The sequence below is a fragment of the Chelonoidis abingdonii genome, unplaced genomic scaffold (assembly GCF_003597395.2).
Source record: "Chelonoidis abingdonii isolate Lonesome George unplaced genomic scaffold, CheloAbing_2.0 scaffold1030, whole genome shotgun sequence".
Classification (NCBI taxonomy): Eukaryota; Metazoa; Chordata; order Testudines; family Testudinidae; genus Chelonoidis; species Chelonoidis abingdonii.
In genome coordinates, this window is record NW_027425291.1 from 1 (window position 1) to 7828 (window position 7828).

Consider the following 7828-nt stretch of genomic DNA (forward strand, 5'->3'; position numbering starts at 1 on the left):
CAAAACTATTTACCCAATATTATTGATTTCAAAGTGATTTTCACATGTTAAAAAAGCAGTTTCCCAGCCTCTTGGCACTGAAATACACATTACACTGATTTGCATAGCTTTTTCTTGTTGGCATTTATAAAGATGGCCAAGGATATGAGGTTTGAGAGAGAAATAAGCAACTAGTGGAACTGTTGCAGAAAATTGGGTACAAATGTCAAGTAACCTTGAACAGCAAATGCAAACTGTTTGGGAAGGGAAAGATTAGGGTGTGTAATGATACTAATAATTTGGGAAATTGTACATAGATGGGAAGTAGTGAGTGAACGTTCTGAAGCAGACTACGCTGCAACTGCCCCCCTGAATCAGTCTGGTAAAGCATTTAACCTCTTCCCTTCTACACGTGTGCTGGTTAATCTTTAACTAAAACGCTTGGTAACAAATGTGACTGAGTGTGATTATCTGATGTCTTATTGATAAGAGAATCAAGTAATATATGTGGAAGTGTCGCAGCAAAGGTCAGTCTCGGGGGGCGGGGGGGAAACTGAGGACACGGGTAAGATTCTTCCAGGTTAGTATGGGGAGGGCAATTCCACAAGCAGGGGTGCAGGAAAGGAAGCGCACAGATGGCTGTGGGAGAGGCAAGGATAATAAAGCTACCGTCAGTGGGACAGGGGGTGAGGGGAGTGAGGAAGAACCACGTGGTGTTTGCAGCTGGTGTCCATAAGAGCAGAGGCACTTCCATAATTGAGCCCAGGGCTCTAAAAGGCGCACGCACAGGCAGATCGCCTTCATAACGCTGCGTCACACCAGGGAAGAGAGAGTTTGTGCTGTAAATCTGGCCTCATTAGGTCAGCTTCTCTACAGTGAGCTGCTTCTAACATTTTCAATCTCTTATCTTTTTTCCCCAGCAGAGCTGGAGGGGGGCAGAGAGTTGTTGTTTCCCCACCCATCCAGGGCGCAAGGTTAGCTGAACCACCCCCTACTCCCCTGCTCCATTTTGAAACTGGGGCATGAAGATGTAACTTGTAGTGACCTTCTGGGTGGGGTTTGTCCCCCATCTTACCTTTCCTCTGTAGAGTCTCCTTCCCGTACTCTAGAGAACTTCTTAGCCAGGAAACACATTCCTCTTCCAGGTAGTGTTTCCACCACTGGTTGTCAAATACTTCAGCATCCCATCTCCTCTTGGTGATCTGAGCTCCAATATCTGCTGCTACCCAAGTCATGGTCTCCTTATCGAAGGTAAGAAAGTCTCGTCCATCATATGAATCCTGGTAAAACCCCCAAGTGGTGGTGTCTTCCCGGAGATCACAGCCGGTTATCATCTGGATAATGTGAAACCCTGAAACACAGCTGAGGGTCAGCAACAGCCTCTCCCTGAAAATCTCACCAAGACCTCACTGCAGGTAACCCAGCGGTGGTTCTCCTTGCTGCTGGACCCTACTTCCCCTGAGAAATGGGGTTCCCACTTATGCTGTTGGGTCCTACACCCTTCCAGCTCCTTTCAGGAGGAAACCCATCCTGCAGGGGGCACCCTCCCCATCTGTTGGGTCTAAAGACCCCCCACTGCATAGAGCTCACAACCTTCAAGCGGTAACTCACTGCTGCTTGTTCTTGTATGCTCCCTGCACGGAGTGCAAGGTGGCATGACCCCAAAGGGAGTACTCCAGATACTGCAGGGGTCTGTCCCCTCCAGCTCTGAGGATCCCCTCAGTTCTGGTAGTCAGGGTCATTCTGGACAAGAGAGAGTGCGGAGGGTCTGTACCCGCTCTCTCCTGCTCTGGTTGTATTAATTTTGCAGGTCCACAGGGTCACTTGGTCCCTCACCTCCTCCATTCACAGTACCCCCATGTCTCTGTGGGGAGGGGGTACAGGTCTGTCCCCGACACTATGCTCTGCTCTGGTTTAAATGACCTCAGAGAATCCCCAGGCTCACTCTGTTTCCCTGCCCCATCTCCCCATGCCCCCAACTCAATCTAGGAATGGCAAAGAACCAGCTGAGACAGTGGCCATGTGAAAAAGAGGCCAAGCATCTGAAGGTGATTCCCTGTAAGGATCAGGTCATTGACGGCCCTTAGTTCAGCTGGCCACCATTTTCCTACAGCCAGGCTAATCTTCACAACAACGGCCCCCATCTCGCACACAACCAAGAGCAGACTCAGTTAGTACAGCCACCCCTGGGCTGACGGAAGGCAGGGAGGGAGACTGGGGGAAACAGGAGGATGGGGACAGGAAGGAGAATTTAAGGGACAAGGAGGGAACGGATCAGACCCCTAGCTTGGCAAACAGGGCAGAACGTGGGGGAACAAAAATAACCCACACAGGGTCCCAAATATTTTCACCCCTCCCCCACCCTGCATTAGATACTTTGAGGTAAATGCCTAGATTATCAGCAATCACTAGTGATTTTAGGTGCCTAACTGAGACCTTTAAAAGGGGCCTGATAGGAAAGTGGGAGCTCCCAGCCTCTGCGTATCAGACACGCAAAAATCACTAATCACTTCTGGAAAAATGTAGGCCAAGGGATTAAAATTTGGTGTCACAGCCACAGGTGACAGCCAAGCACACCGAGCTGCATCCCTGAAGAACGCCACAGGTTTGGACAAAAACCAGTGACTAGTCTTCCTGTAACAGTTGTTCTTAGCGATGTGTTGCACACGTCCACTCCATGCTAGGTGTGCGAGCCCCGCACAGTCACCGGTGATACCCCCAGGCCGGCTCTAGCACCCCCTAGTGCAGAGCTCTCATGTCACAGTGGAGGGGACTGGATGACCCCACACCTTCTCACTTCCTTCTCGCCAGCACCTCCAACAGAGGGGCAGGACAGTGGCTCACAGAATCGACATGTGCAACACATCTCAAAGAGCAACACTTACAGAAAGTTTAGTGTAGAAGAGCAGACTCACCCCATGGCACCTCCTGCTGGTGATCTCCAGGAATTAGCTCAATTTCCAGCCTCTGGAGCACCCTCTGCAGGCCAGCGATCCACCTGTCTCTTGGCCCCCACATCCCTCCCAGTGCCCCTTTAACTGGGTGCTGCCCCCTCAGCAGTACCCCCAGAGTTCTGGGTCTCCCCCTCCCAGAGGAACCCCCACCCACTATCCCTACTTCACCTCAGAGTATGGCTACTGCCAGACACCATCTAGCCCCCACTCCCTGGGGCAGACTGCAGTCTGCACACCACTCATCACTGGCAAAGGGGTGGGGACCTGCTGCCTTTGCCTACCCCTGGACTGCCCTCTGCAACCCCTAAGACCCATTGGCCTTATGCTAGGCCACAGCCTGGGGCTTTCCAGGCTGGAGCCCCCCAGCTCCTCTGCCTTTCCCCAGCCCTGCTCCACTCAGGTACCCTGCCTCTAGCTCCCTATAGCCAGGCCCTTCTCCTTCTATAGGCAGAGGGAGACTGTTTGGGCGCCTGGCTCTCAGCCTTTTTATACAGCCAGCTTAGGGCCTGATTGGGGTGTGACCCAGCTGCAGCCATTTCCCAATCAGCCCATCTTAGCAGCTTCCAGCCACAACCTTCCCCCAGGGCTGTTTTAAGCCCTTCAAGGTAGGAGCAGGGTAACCATCCTGCTACATTTAGTAATCAGTTTTTCTTCTTCAAATACTTGCACACGTCCATTCCATGTTCGGTGACTCCAAAGCAGTACCATAAGAGGTGGACTCTGAATTCAGGGACATGTGCATTACAACACTGCCCAACCAAACCTAGCGTCATCTCTAGCTTGCTGGGTGATGGCGTAGTTGGAAAAAAAAGTACATACTGGTGCCCAGGTTGCTACTCTGCAAATGTCCTGGATCGGGCCTGGGCCACGAACAGCCCAAAGGAAGCTTGTGCTTTCATAAAATGGACCATCAGGAAGGCAGGTGGTGGGATACCTGCCTGCTCGTACCACATGTGAATGCACAACGTGATCCAGGATGAAATTCTCTGAGCCTTTCATCCTATCGGCTACTGTCACAAAGAGCTGTGTGGATTTACGGATTGACTTAGTCCTGTCTATATAGAATACCAGGGCGCCTCTAACATCCAGAGTGTGGAGACCCCATTCCTACCTATTCTTAAACAGAGTCAGGAAGAAAATGGGCAGGAAAATGGCCTGACTACTATGAACTGCAAGATTACCTTTGGGAGGAACCCCAGCTGGGGGTGATGTTGTACCTTGTCCTTAAAGAACACCGTACAGGGGAGTCTCATCATATGTGGATTCAATTTACATGATTTTAACTATACGCACTCGACAAAAAAAAAAAAGGAGGGAGAAGCTCAGGGCAACATACTCCCTTCTACTTGCCTGCACTGCTGGCACCAACTATTGTACTCCCAGCAACGGATGTATTAGAGGTGCCAGCAAGTCCCTGGTGGCAGAGCTGACAGCAATCCATAATAGGAGTCTCACCTAAGCACTTTAGACAGCTAGAGTGCAGGTCACTCAAAGACACGGGCTTGTCGCAGGAGGCTCCAGGTTTGAACCCCAAAGACCGAGACATGCCCAGGAGCAGAAGAAACTCTGCTACAAGACTCCAATTAACTATTTACACCAATCAACTAAAGTCAAAAAGTGAGAAAACAACTGAGGGGAAAAGGGGCGGAGTAATGAGAGAAGCAGTGAGACTCTGGAGAGGTGCGGGGTGGCTGGTCACAGAACACGCAGAGATCCCAAGCCAGGCACCCGAGAGGAGTGGAGTGAGTCAGGCCTCCCCACCCACCCCTCTTCTCTTCTGTGCTGCACTCCACATGGATGAGCAGGGTGGGGGCACGGATAGGGTCTCAGAGGGACCAGACCCTGAATTCCCCCATGTGCGTGTTGGAAGCAGACGCCGCTAGAGAGGGGAACACTGTTGGTGGCCAAAGCGCAGGACTCAGGACGGTCTCTGGTGAGATGGCAGCCCCAGGACTGCAAGGAGGGTATAAAAGGGGGGAGGAGGGCAGGAGGGGGCAGCAGGGACAGAACAGCAGCTCCCCAGCGCAGGGTTAGGGGCGGGCAAGTAGAGCCCCTCTCTCAGCACTGGGGAGGCCAGTGCCCATGTGAGGTCAGGTTGGAGAGCCTCAGCAGCAGGGAACCACTGGGTGAGACTAGTCAGGAGAGGGTTAAACTAGCTACAGAGGGGGCAGGCTGGGGGGCAGACACTTGGCAACCCTCCGCCCCGTCACTTAGTCCTGGGGCAGGGCCACCAGGAACCCAGGTGTCCAGGGCAGGACAGGAATTAGTTCTCCTTGCTGCTGTCTCAGTGCTGGGAGCCAGGAGGGACCGGGGGAGGGGTACCAGGAGGGGCTGGGGACACTCCTGGGTGAGGACCAATGTGACAGGCCAGTACCACTGACATGGGGGAATCAGAGATTTTCACTTGCCAGTCCCCTGTCAGGAAGGGCAGAGAAATTACATCAGAGAGACCCTCACCTGCCAGGGACAGTTCAGCAGTGCCAGGCACTGAACGCTTACGGATCATCACCGAGCTAAGTGAAACAGCACAGTTGAGGGCCTGGCCACATGGCTATAGTCCTGCACACTGGGGACCGAGCAGGAAGAATGGCTCTGTACACATCTATCGATAGTGTGCAGGGGAACCTGCATGACCCCGGGGGCTCCAACCAGGGGACACGTGCTGGGGTTTGTGCTGCCAGCAGTAAGGAAGCCCAGGAGTCTCTGCATGTTGCAGGGGCTGATTCTCTCACTAACTCTCCAGACCCTCACTCTGCAAAGCAAAGAGGAGCCTGACCTTAGATAACTCACCTGGGAAATAAGACAAAACGAACAATGAAGGAGGCTCACTGGTGAGCAGCTTCTCCCCGGGGCTGGGGTGAATGCAGCACTGCCTGCTCCTGTGACTTTACTGTACGTCTCATGATAGCAGGTGCTTTTATTAAATCCCCAATTCCTGGACTCATGGGATAAGAGCAGAGTCTCAGCTCTCTTTTCTTACTGCAGTAACTTCAAGTCCTTCTAGGAGCAGGGAAAACCCTGGAAATGTGTCCCCTAAAGGCTCAAACCAGAGGGCAAATAAAAATAACCTCCAGTATTATTCCCAAAATACTCACAACATTTAAGCCAAGCTCAGGATTTTGGGGGCCTGACTCGTGATGTCTGAACACTTGGGGCCGTCGATATTGGGATTCCCCATCACTCAGTGTCTGGGGATTGAGACAGGACGTCTCAGAGGCCTGTTCTAGCTATAAGGTCTGACAGCGTCATTGTTGTAGCCAGGAGGCACAAACCCTTCCGTGCAGGAATTGCTGGGTGCGATTCTCTGGCCTGGGTCACCAGGAGGTCAGACGAGCTGGGTCTGACGGGAACTTCTGGCTTTAACACCTCTACCACTCTGCCCAGGAAATAATCACACACGAGGGGTTGGGGTCCCCCGAAGGGCAGCAGAGGTAGTCGCAACTAGGACTGGTAGCAGAAATCTGGGGTGTTTGGGGAGGGAACAGTATGAGAGTCCTATTTTGGAGGGTGTCAAAAAATGTCTTTCACATGGAATCTCCATCCTGCAGCCCTCTTCCCCCCTCCCCGCACATGTCCCTCTGTCCCCCACATTCACACTGACTCCAGCAAGAAAATGCCCCTGAGGGCTGTCCCCTCCCCTGATCCTCAAACACACATCCTTGTGTCCTTTCACCGTTTACATCAATTGCGTCCCCCCCCACGCCACGTCCCAGTGTCCCTAGATCGAGTCGTGTCCTGTCCTGCACTCACCCTCGCTCCGGTTGTAGAGCTCACGCAGGGTGTTCAGACTCGCGTTGAACCAGGCCTGCCAGCGCCGTGCCCAAAAGTTCTGAAAGTCCCAGAACTCCGGACCCTCGTTCTGCGCCATCCACACTTGGCGGGGCTCCACCCTCTGCGTCTTGCTGGTGTAGTCGAAGATGATCTGATCGTCCACGTACGCAACACGGCTGTACCAGGGCAGCCCTGGACCGGGCTCCGACACCACCGTGTGGAATATGCGCCTAGAGTGCAGGCCTATGGGGGGGAAGGGGGTGTCAGACCCAACCAGACCCTGCCAGGGAGCCCCTGGTAATACACGAGAGGTGGCACGAGCCCTCAGGAGTGCTCCTGTGGGAGTGAGACTTGGGAAAGGGCTCACAGAATGGCCTGACTGGGGAGAAAGAGGCTTGGGTAGGAGGAGAAGTGGGGGCAGGGCCAGAGGGGGAGTGAGGAGGGGAAGGGGTGAGGAGGTATAGAGGGGCGAGAGCATGTGTGAGGAATAGGGGAGCAGATGGGGAGAGTGTATTGGGGGTATGGCGGGGCTGAAGGGGAGTGTGAAGAAGGAAAAGAGGCCCAGAAGAAAGGGCAGGACTGGAGGGGGTGTGAAGAGCAAGAGGAGGAGGTCACGGGAGAGGGTAGGAAAGGAACAAGGGCTGGGGGAGGGGTAGGAGATGCAGGAGCTGAAGCTGGAGGAGAGCAAGGAGCCGTGTCCAAACTGCAGGTGGGAGCCAGGATCCTGACTGTACACACAATTTACTATAATTTATTAAGAACATAAGAACGACCATGCTGGGTCAGACCAAAGGTCCATCTAGCCCAGTATCCTGTCTTCCAACAGTGGCCAGTGCCAGGTGCCCCAGAGGGAAGGAACAGAACAGAGAATCATCAATTTATCCATCCCGTAGCTGTCATAAACAGATAGCTAAGGGTTAATGTTTCTTTCACCTGTAAAAGGTTAACAAAGGGAACCAAACACCTGACCAGAGGACCAATCAGCAAACCGGATTTTTCAAAGCTGAGGGAGGGAATGTTTTGTGTGTGTGTCTTTGTCCGGCTCTCAGCTATGAGAGGGGATTTTTTCTATCTGTAAGCTTCTAATCTTCAGTTTCAAAGTTGTAAGTACAAAGGTAGAAAAA

At 52.9% G+C, this 7828-nt stretch overlaps 1 pseudogene; it reads right to left on the minus strand.

The window, feature by feature from the left end:
• Nucleotides 1-1054: 1054 nt before the first annotated feature.
• Nucleotides 1055-7182, minus strand: LOC116835769 (major histocompatibility complex class I-related gene protein-like; annotated as a pseudogene).
• Nucleotides 7183-7828: the final 646 nt, after the last annotated feature.